An 8,581-nucleotide genomic window follows, 5' to 3' on the forward strand; every position below is an offset into this window, starting at 1 on the left:
ATTTGGACAGCTGAACAGCCAGGTTTCTGTTGTTGATAACTTGGCTCACCTTAGAAGTCCATTTGTACCACTTGATAACTACAAATAACTAACAGCTGGAGAAAATGCACAGACCTGACAATGTGTCCGGTCTGTGAACAGGAGATATAGATCAGATTTTCATTGTTTCACTCTTAGGGGAGTCTTTTAATTATTAATCTGGCATGGAGGACAGCTGAGGGTGATTACTATAATGCTTCCAGGGGGACAGAAGGTTATTCCAGGGTTGTTGCCTTGAGAACTGTCAGTGTTAAGCTTCAGTTGATACCATTTGCAATGTGTGTGTCTGTGTTGGAGTACAAACCATCAAACCATTTGACCTCTTTTTTTTTTTCTTTGACGGCTTACAAAATCATTCGACATTTTGAGTGATCAAATGCCCCTTTACAGAATATTTTTTACGTTACTGTCCAAACTCTGGATGGGTTTCTTTGGGCTGTAGTATGAGATCTGATTTTGACAGTAAAGAATTTTATTTCTGTTCTTTCACGTCCATTTACTTACTTTGATCCTGGATTGAAAACAACTGGAAAAAAAAAATCTTTACGTGAAATGAAGTGCAAGAAACACAAATTAGGAAAGGCAGTTAAACCTCACAAAAATAAAGTTTTCATGGGATCCTATGGTCCTTTGGTAAAGTTGTTCTCTGCTCTCAGGTCCGACCCGAGAAAGTGGTTTTCATTGCTACTTTAATTAAATCAAAATAAGAACATTGCCATTAGGATAACAAAGGGAGGTAAAAACTCATTAAAAAAGGGTTTTAGCAAAATTTTATTTTCTTTAGTATTTAAATATCACTAATAGGCTTTTTCTGAAGGGTATTTTTGTTATTTAAAAAAAACCAAGAATCTGAAGACATCTATTGAATGTGTGTCCTCCACCATTTCTCTCCAGAATATTCCATAGCATTGGGTTCTGTAACAACCACAAATATGACATCAGTATTTGACTGGATATCTGAACTTGAGCTTTAATTTAAGCCGTAAATCAGGCTTCTACTGTATAACCTTCCAGAGATATTAAAAAATGTTTGAGGGGACATCATTCCAGGTGGAAATTGACTGAGGTCTCACTAGGTTAATGAGCTGTGGAAGCATGTAGAATGAAGCTAGTGTGTGCTCTAGAAGAGTGTTAGACTTGATTCTTCCCAGAGAATGAACAACCAGCACCGTAGAAGACATTGGGATGAAGGTCTCGAACTTAACTGAGGATCTGTTTCGTCTTCACAGTTCTGCTTTAAAACCAGTCCCTGCTTCTTATTCTGATGTAGGTGAAAAAATGTTAAAAGAAGTTTTGACACCATTTCACTTTCATTTGGTGCTTTTTATACGGAACACTGCTTTTAAAAGGATTTTTCGTTTTAAATGTGGACTTCAGTATAGCAATAATCTCTGCTCTAAAATGCGTACCAGCGGGGAAAAAAATCGTTTTTTACATGCATGAAATTATTAGCCAGATCTGGCCACTTGCTAATGTCTTTCTCATCTGAACATTTCCACTGGGACAAATCTGATGATGTAACATCTTTAGGAAGAGCTGGCACAAGCAATACTATGGTTCATGCATTCACTGCTTTTTCCCAGACAATGAGTGCAAAAGACTTGACTGGTGAGGTCTTGTCAATAGTGTAACATATTAGACTTCAAGGCTGATTATTGTAGAAGTGGGTAAAAGATGCCATGTTATTACCTGATAAGACCCTAAACCTTGTTTTAAGTAGCAGGTTGTTCTCAGTCTACAGTGTGATATTTAAAAATATGCTGAAGTCATGTGGGGTTGGATCTAAAATGAATTCTATTAATCCTTTTACCCCCAGGGCAGTCATGATGATTAAATTCTAAGCAAGATATTAATTTAAGCACCTATAAGCCACACTGTTTTCCGATCATATTTTTTCCCTTTCTTTTATTGGGGATCTTTGAACTGCACCCTTGACAGCAAGCCACAGCTGAGCAGCCAGGATTCTGTTGTTGATAACCTGGCTCACCTTAGAAGTCCATTTGTACCACTTGATAACTGCAAATGACTAACAGCTGGAGAAAATGCACAGACCTGACAATGTGTCCAGTCTGTGAACAGGAGATATAGATCAGATTTTCACTGTGATCAGGTTTTCATTTTCAGTGTAACTTCCACCAGAGGAAGTCCTGAACTACAGCTACAGCAAACCATGACCCTTCAAAAAATAATTTTGACTAAACCATTTGTGTGCATGCAGTTTACAGATAATTACACTAATTTGCCTTTTTTATTAGAAATAGTGCAGCAGTGCTATTTTCTTAAAGACGCATGCTAGTTCAAAGAACTGTATTTTCAGGTTCATGTATTTGATAATTTGTCAGACTAGTTGAGGTTTCTGCCAAAGTAAAGCCATGAAGGGTAAATATTTAAGTACTAGTCAGGCAGTGCAGATTAATCTCCGTTTTAATAAAAGATGTCAGTAATTATTAATTATAATAACAAAACCAGGTGAATGTCAGGCTTATTCTGGGACCAGTGCCATGAAATAGAAAATGTGGAAAGGGGGCCAACTCAAATTATTCCCTCCCCAAGGAGACACAAGTGTTGAAAAAGTTATTATTGCACTGAACCTAGCGAGTGAAATGATATATAGTGTTGTACAGAAACAGGTTCTTATCGCCATTACTCAACACCTAGTCTTCAGTAAAAATGTGGGTATTATTCTTCTGAATTATAGAATTAGTGTTAATCTTTTACAAGCAAGTGATGAAGAAACCTTTTAGCTGGAGATTGTGAAAATATTAGAACTACCATGTTAAATAAAAAGAACTGATCAAGATCACAGCAGCATCCATTAACTCTCCTAACTTAAGCTTTTTGCATAACAGTATTTCTTTATTTACTTGCTGTTTTAAATTTCAGCTCATGATTATTTCAGCTTCAGCTTCTGGATCTGAATAAATGTGATGTTATTGCTTCATTGCATTATGATCTCAGATGTGTATCTAGACATAGTGAACAGCCTCTAACAATCCACAAAAGAGAATGTGCTAAAGGTTTGTGCCTGTGTTCATGACCTCAACTATTTTAAAATATAGAAGGCTTTGAATGTGTAAATCAAGGGAAAACTGTACACCAAGAGGGAGCAGTTAGAAGTTAGAAGTGGAAATGCATTAGTGTTGTTATTGAAGAGGGGGAAGCAATCATATGGGTGAGATCTATTATTTATGTATATCATTTTTAGCTTTTAAAATTAATATTTACACAAAGTTCTATACTGTATATGTATTTGTCCTTTAATCAGATGAAATGCAATAAATATTATAACCTCAAGAGGGCAGCAAAAATGTATTTTATCCAGACCTACTGTAAGGGCACTACTTGATATCAGATAACAGTGGTCAAACTGAAATCGGTACATCCTAAAATATTTTACAATTGTTGTTTTAAATTTGTAACTTTTAAACAGTCAATGCTTTAGACAGATGTCATGGTTATGTCTTAATATGTTTTAGTATTGAAGACAAAATAATATTTGTTTCCCTTGCTCTCCACATCTAAAAGACACTATAACTGTGCTATTCAAAAGCATTTGATCTGTCTCTTACGAATGAACTTTGATAAAGACAAAACAATTCATTTACTGTAAATCCAATTTTATTTACAGTAATAGTTTTGCCTGCTGCAGGAAAAAAAGCATCAGAAGCATACTATTGAGTTGCTGTTATGGAGAAACATTTACCGCCTTACATTGCTGGCTGGGCACTGTGTATATTTTAGTGTATAAAAATAAGACATACAAATTAAGCTTTCAATCATGTCAGTTTTCTCTTGATAAATTACTAAATAGAACTATTTAATGTTCTAGTATGCTCTGTTCAGTTGAATATCTTCAACTCTCCCAGTGTGAAGGCACAGTTTTCTGTTGAACTGAAAAGAGAGATTGACTTCCTTTCTTTATTTTCTGAACGTTTTACCTCAAGACACATTTCACAAACATGTGCTCATACACACATACAGGTAATGTCCGAAGAGAGAGTGAATTATAATAACAAGAAACTATTCCCCTTAGGATATTATATACTAATCCCCACTCATTACTGTTGCTCCTCTTTGAACTATTCCTCAAATTATAATATGGTAACTGTGTTCTGGAGATTAAAACTGGACAAAGCATTCTAAACGAAGTCTTACTAGTTCTTTATAAAACTTAAACGCAACTCACCTGTATTTAAATTCTAATCTCATCTATTTAAATTCTATTATTTTTGCTATATGTCCAAACATTCCTTTTACCTCTTCATTGCTTTCCCATATTGTCTTGATAAGGACAAATAAGGATCTACAGAAATGCTGAGACCATTCCTGTGCATAGCTTCCTTCAGCTCAGAATCACACATGCAATATGCTTATTGCAAGTTCCTGCTTTGTGTGTGGATCACTTTGTACTGTACTTAGCAACATTACATTTCATTTGCTATGTGTGTGCCATGGTTTTGTCCAGGGCTTTTTATAATTCCCCTGCCACTGTTACTCTTTTTTACTTCCATTTGACGCTGAAGAGTTAATAACTGTGCTGTAAAAAGTGCATTGCATTTGAGGGACTTAATTGAGAAGTGATGTTCCTAAGGAAGTCTGACCCCTATTCAATGCAATAAGGAAATCCAATTCATTAACACAGGATTCAAGTGATGTGATATATCCATTGAGACTATGTATGAACATACAGTTCAGTTAATGTACAGACGTGCAGCCAAATTAAACCTTACCATTATATTTCTCTTGCTGAGTCTGTGTTTTCAATCCTCAGCCTCACTGAAATGAAAAAACCAAAACACTGTCTAACCACACAAGGACATAAATTATGTACCATTCCGTTGGCAGTGCTGCCCAGGCCTGTTTCTGTGGAGATCACATTAATATCTAAATAATGATCTGGTTTATAGCCCAGAAACTGCTATTCTGGCAATGGATTCAGTAGTGCTCCATAATGCAGTAGGATATTGTTGTTCTAGCTCTCCGATTCAGAGACGGATATTCTCAAGTACAAATCACACAGCCCCTGCAGCCTTTTCAATGCTGCCTATCCCAATAAAATCAATTGCAGCTGATTTGCAATACTTGCAGTACTTCAAAATGTGCAAGTAAGACACAAACTCCATACTTTTTACTTTTTGTTAAGGATTATATACAAAAGAGCAATCAAAATACTGCTTACTTCAGCTGCTTACTTTAAACCTGTATGTATGTATAGAAGTGTTTTTTAAATGTCTGCAAGAATTCAGAGTTTCTATGTTTGCAGAGAGTGATATACCATGAATATATTTGTCAAAGCTAGTGCTTTGTGAAACTGTGCCAAAGTTGGTCAATTTATTGAGGAACATCTAATGCTTTTCTCACTGGTGTGCAAGTATCTCCATTTTTTTTCTATTTTGAATTACCTTTCATTATTGCTTAGGATTTATTGAAAAAAATCCACATAGTTGTTCCTTCCTGTGTCTGCATTGTTCATTGTCAACCATTAGCCTTTTCTTTTTGGAAACAAAACTGAAGCAGTGTTTTCTCCACAACAGAAATCACCCTATTTTTCCATTATTTTGAGAAAACCATCAACAACTAATTTTGACATTGTGCATCACGGAATTTTTTCCTTGCCTTATATTATATGCAGAATAGTTTTCTACCTATACCACAATCTAAATTGAGTAGATCAGGGAGACCAACTGGCCTTAAATGGGCTCCAGCAGTACACCACTTCTTACATCTTCCCTGTTCAGGTTATTGTCCCTTAGCATAATGCACAGATTCCCTTTTGTGAAATTGCTCTTGATCCATGTGCAATCATTACCTTGAATTACCATAGCATTGGGAATTAGAGAATTAACTTTTTATGAGTGCCCCCATCAAAACCAAACCTTTCTGGATGTCTGAATACAATGTATTATGTTGTATGTTTTAGTGTTATTTATTGTATCATTCTTGTTGCTTTCTCAAACAATTCTTGCAATTTAAGACTTTCTATAGTTAAATCCATTTTATCTCTCTTTTAAAAATGACATTGTGCTGTAATTGTTCTTCTAATTTAATCCTAACTACTGTTTCCTTATAGCTTTTGCAGTCACAGAGGCTAAACTGAATGGTCTAGAGTTTCCTGCTTCATTTTAGAGTCTATTTTGTAAATTAGTGTTACGTGTGCAATTCTTCAATCTGAAGGTACAGCCCCTGTCCTCAGTGAGACCTGAGCTGTATAAATAACATCCCTCATTTCCTTAAGTACATATACAAATGGAAAAGCACTATCAGGCCCTGGTGATCTGGTGTGCCTAACTTTAGTGTCATTTATACTAAAATTTAGTAATGTAATGTAAAATGTAATTTTATTGTATTTTTATTTTTTCAAATACAGCATTGTGCAAGTGCCCTTCCCATGCACTTAATATCTGTGACAATATTAGACAACTCCAGTTCGCTTCCCCGGGGGCATTGAATAGGTTTCTGTAGGCATCAATGTGATGAACATTCTGTTGAAATGGAAGTATTACTTTTTTGTCATCTGGTAAAAAAAAGTTGAGAAATAACTGCACACGAAAATCAGGGAAACAAAACACAATTAAAATGCTTCTAGACATATGACTATGGCTTTTGATTTCAGGAATGACTTGAAAAAAATAGCTTTTTTTTCCTTTAGTGCTCGTATGAGGAACAGAATGAATATTTTTCTGGGTCTGAAACTTTTTCCTAGATCATGGGAGATTTTAATTTCCACTCTGTCACACAATTCTGACAATAGTAAGAGTAACTTTAACCTTGTCACATTCCAAGAGCCCTAATCTAATGCCACAAATACACACAGTGTTTCACTTTTTTTTCCTTTTTATGGCTGTTCTCATTTGATTTAGAATTCCGGACTCATAACGTGAAAGTTGTGGGTTCCAATACCAAGTGGGGGCACTATTGTTGTGCTTGATCAAGGTACTTTTCTAAATTTGCTCCAATAAAATGCCTGGCTGCATAAATGTAGGTTGCTTTGAACAAAAGTAGCAGCCTATTTAAATTATAAGGGTGACAATCCTGGTTTCCTTTTGTTGCCACTGATCTGAAAGAGAAAATGTTCAGTCTGTTATGCAGTAACTACCTGGACCTGCATTATAACACTATCCTTGACCAATGTAGTTGTTTCAAATTAAATGAACTAGCCCTGAGAGTGCATGACTGCTCTCTCTCCGGACAGGATGCAGAACTGCTGCAGAGAAAGGGACAAATCTCATAATAGCCACTCACACCTAACCAGCATGGCTCAGGAATTAGGAATGTGGGAGGAGGCCAAAGCACCTGGAGAAAGAGCGTGCAAACACCAGACACCTGTGGCCAGAGTTGAACCCGAGACCCCAGAGCTGTGAGGCAGCAGCCCTGCCTTCACGCTACCCTGTGATTTGTTGTGCAAGTTAATAACATATGTTGCAACAGAAATCCTGCTCAGTGCAAGACGAGCCACGGGTTCAGACCTACGGTGTCTGTGCTTGACCGAGAAGCCAGTGGTGCGGAGCTACAAACTGTGGGATTAACTCAATACCTCTAAATCAGAATCCCCCATCACCCCCCTAGAAAAACTTGTTTTCATAATGTTTTTTAAATGTGAAATTATACTAATATATATAATACTAATATTACAGAACACAAAACAAATCACTGAAAGTCTGATTTTTCTTAAGTGTACATCTTGGTGAATCGGGACCATGGCATTTTAATTGGATTAAATTAATTAAACTAAAGTAAAAACCTCGACAGAGGTCTGAAAAGATTAAGCAGCATATCCAATGTGATCGCATGGAGTGCTTTTGAAGTTTTTGAAGTTCCATATCCCAGCAAAAAGGAAAAGCTACAAGTAACTCTGGTGATCACTTTTTCAGAGCTCATAAGAAAGAAACTGTAATATGTTCGTAAATCAGCACAGGCATTAATGTGTGGATTCTATAAAATCCCTAATTATTAAAGACACTTGTGGCTCCAGGAGGCTTATTGGACGTGAGAGTATACTTGGAGTATTTGAAAGTTTTCCTTGGCCCTCAGGATAGCTCACATGCTTAGGCTTGCTTCCCACCATTGTTTTGTAAACTAGATAGCGTCTTGGCAAAGTCATCTTGAAGCAGTTCGAAGAAGCCCGTCTTCGCTTCTTGGCAGACTGACCTATTTGCATAATTGTCCTGTTTTCCAGTGTATTCAATACATGCTTGATGGTCAGGGCTGGGAGCATGAGTGCATTCCTTTCAGGGGTTTTTAATGCCATTACATTTATTGCTCCTTGTCAAATGTCTCAGCGATTTGTACGATTGAAAATTAAAGCTATTAGAACTTTTTCAGCTGATGTCAGTTCCTGATGTACGTGTCAACATCATAAGCACTAATATTTGGGAACAGAGCTGTTCAGTCAGCACACATGGAGAGAAATCTGTCAATGTACAAGAAAAATTTTTTTTGCAGTCATAAAGTTTCATTTAATCAAGTAAGACATCAAATATGTGGCTTACAGTAAAGCTGTTCTTGACCAGATTCCTCCAAGTTACTGTAAGTATGTAATTTG

This window comes from Lepisosteus platostomus, chromosome 10 (assembly GCF_059453375.1).
Source record: "Lepisosteus platostomus isolate fLepPlt1 chromosome 10, fLepPlt1.hap1, whole genome shotgun sequence".
In the NCBI taxonomy this organism is placed as follows: Eukaryota; Metazoa; Chordata; class Actinopteri; order Semionotiformes; family Lepisosteidae; genus Lepisosteus; species Lepisosteus platostomus.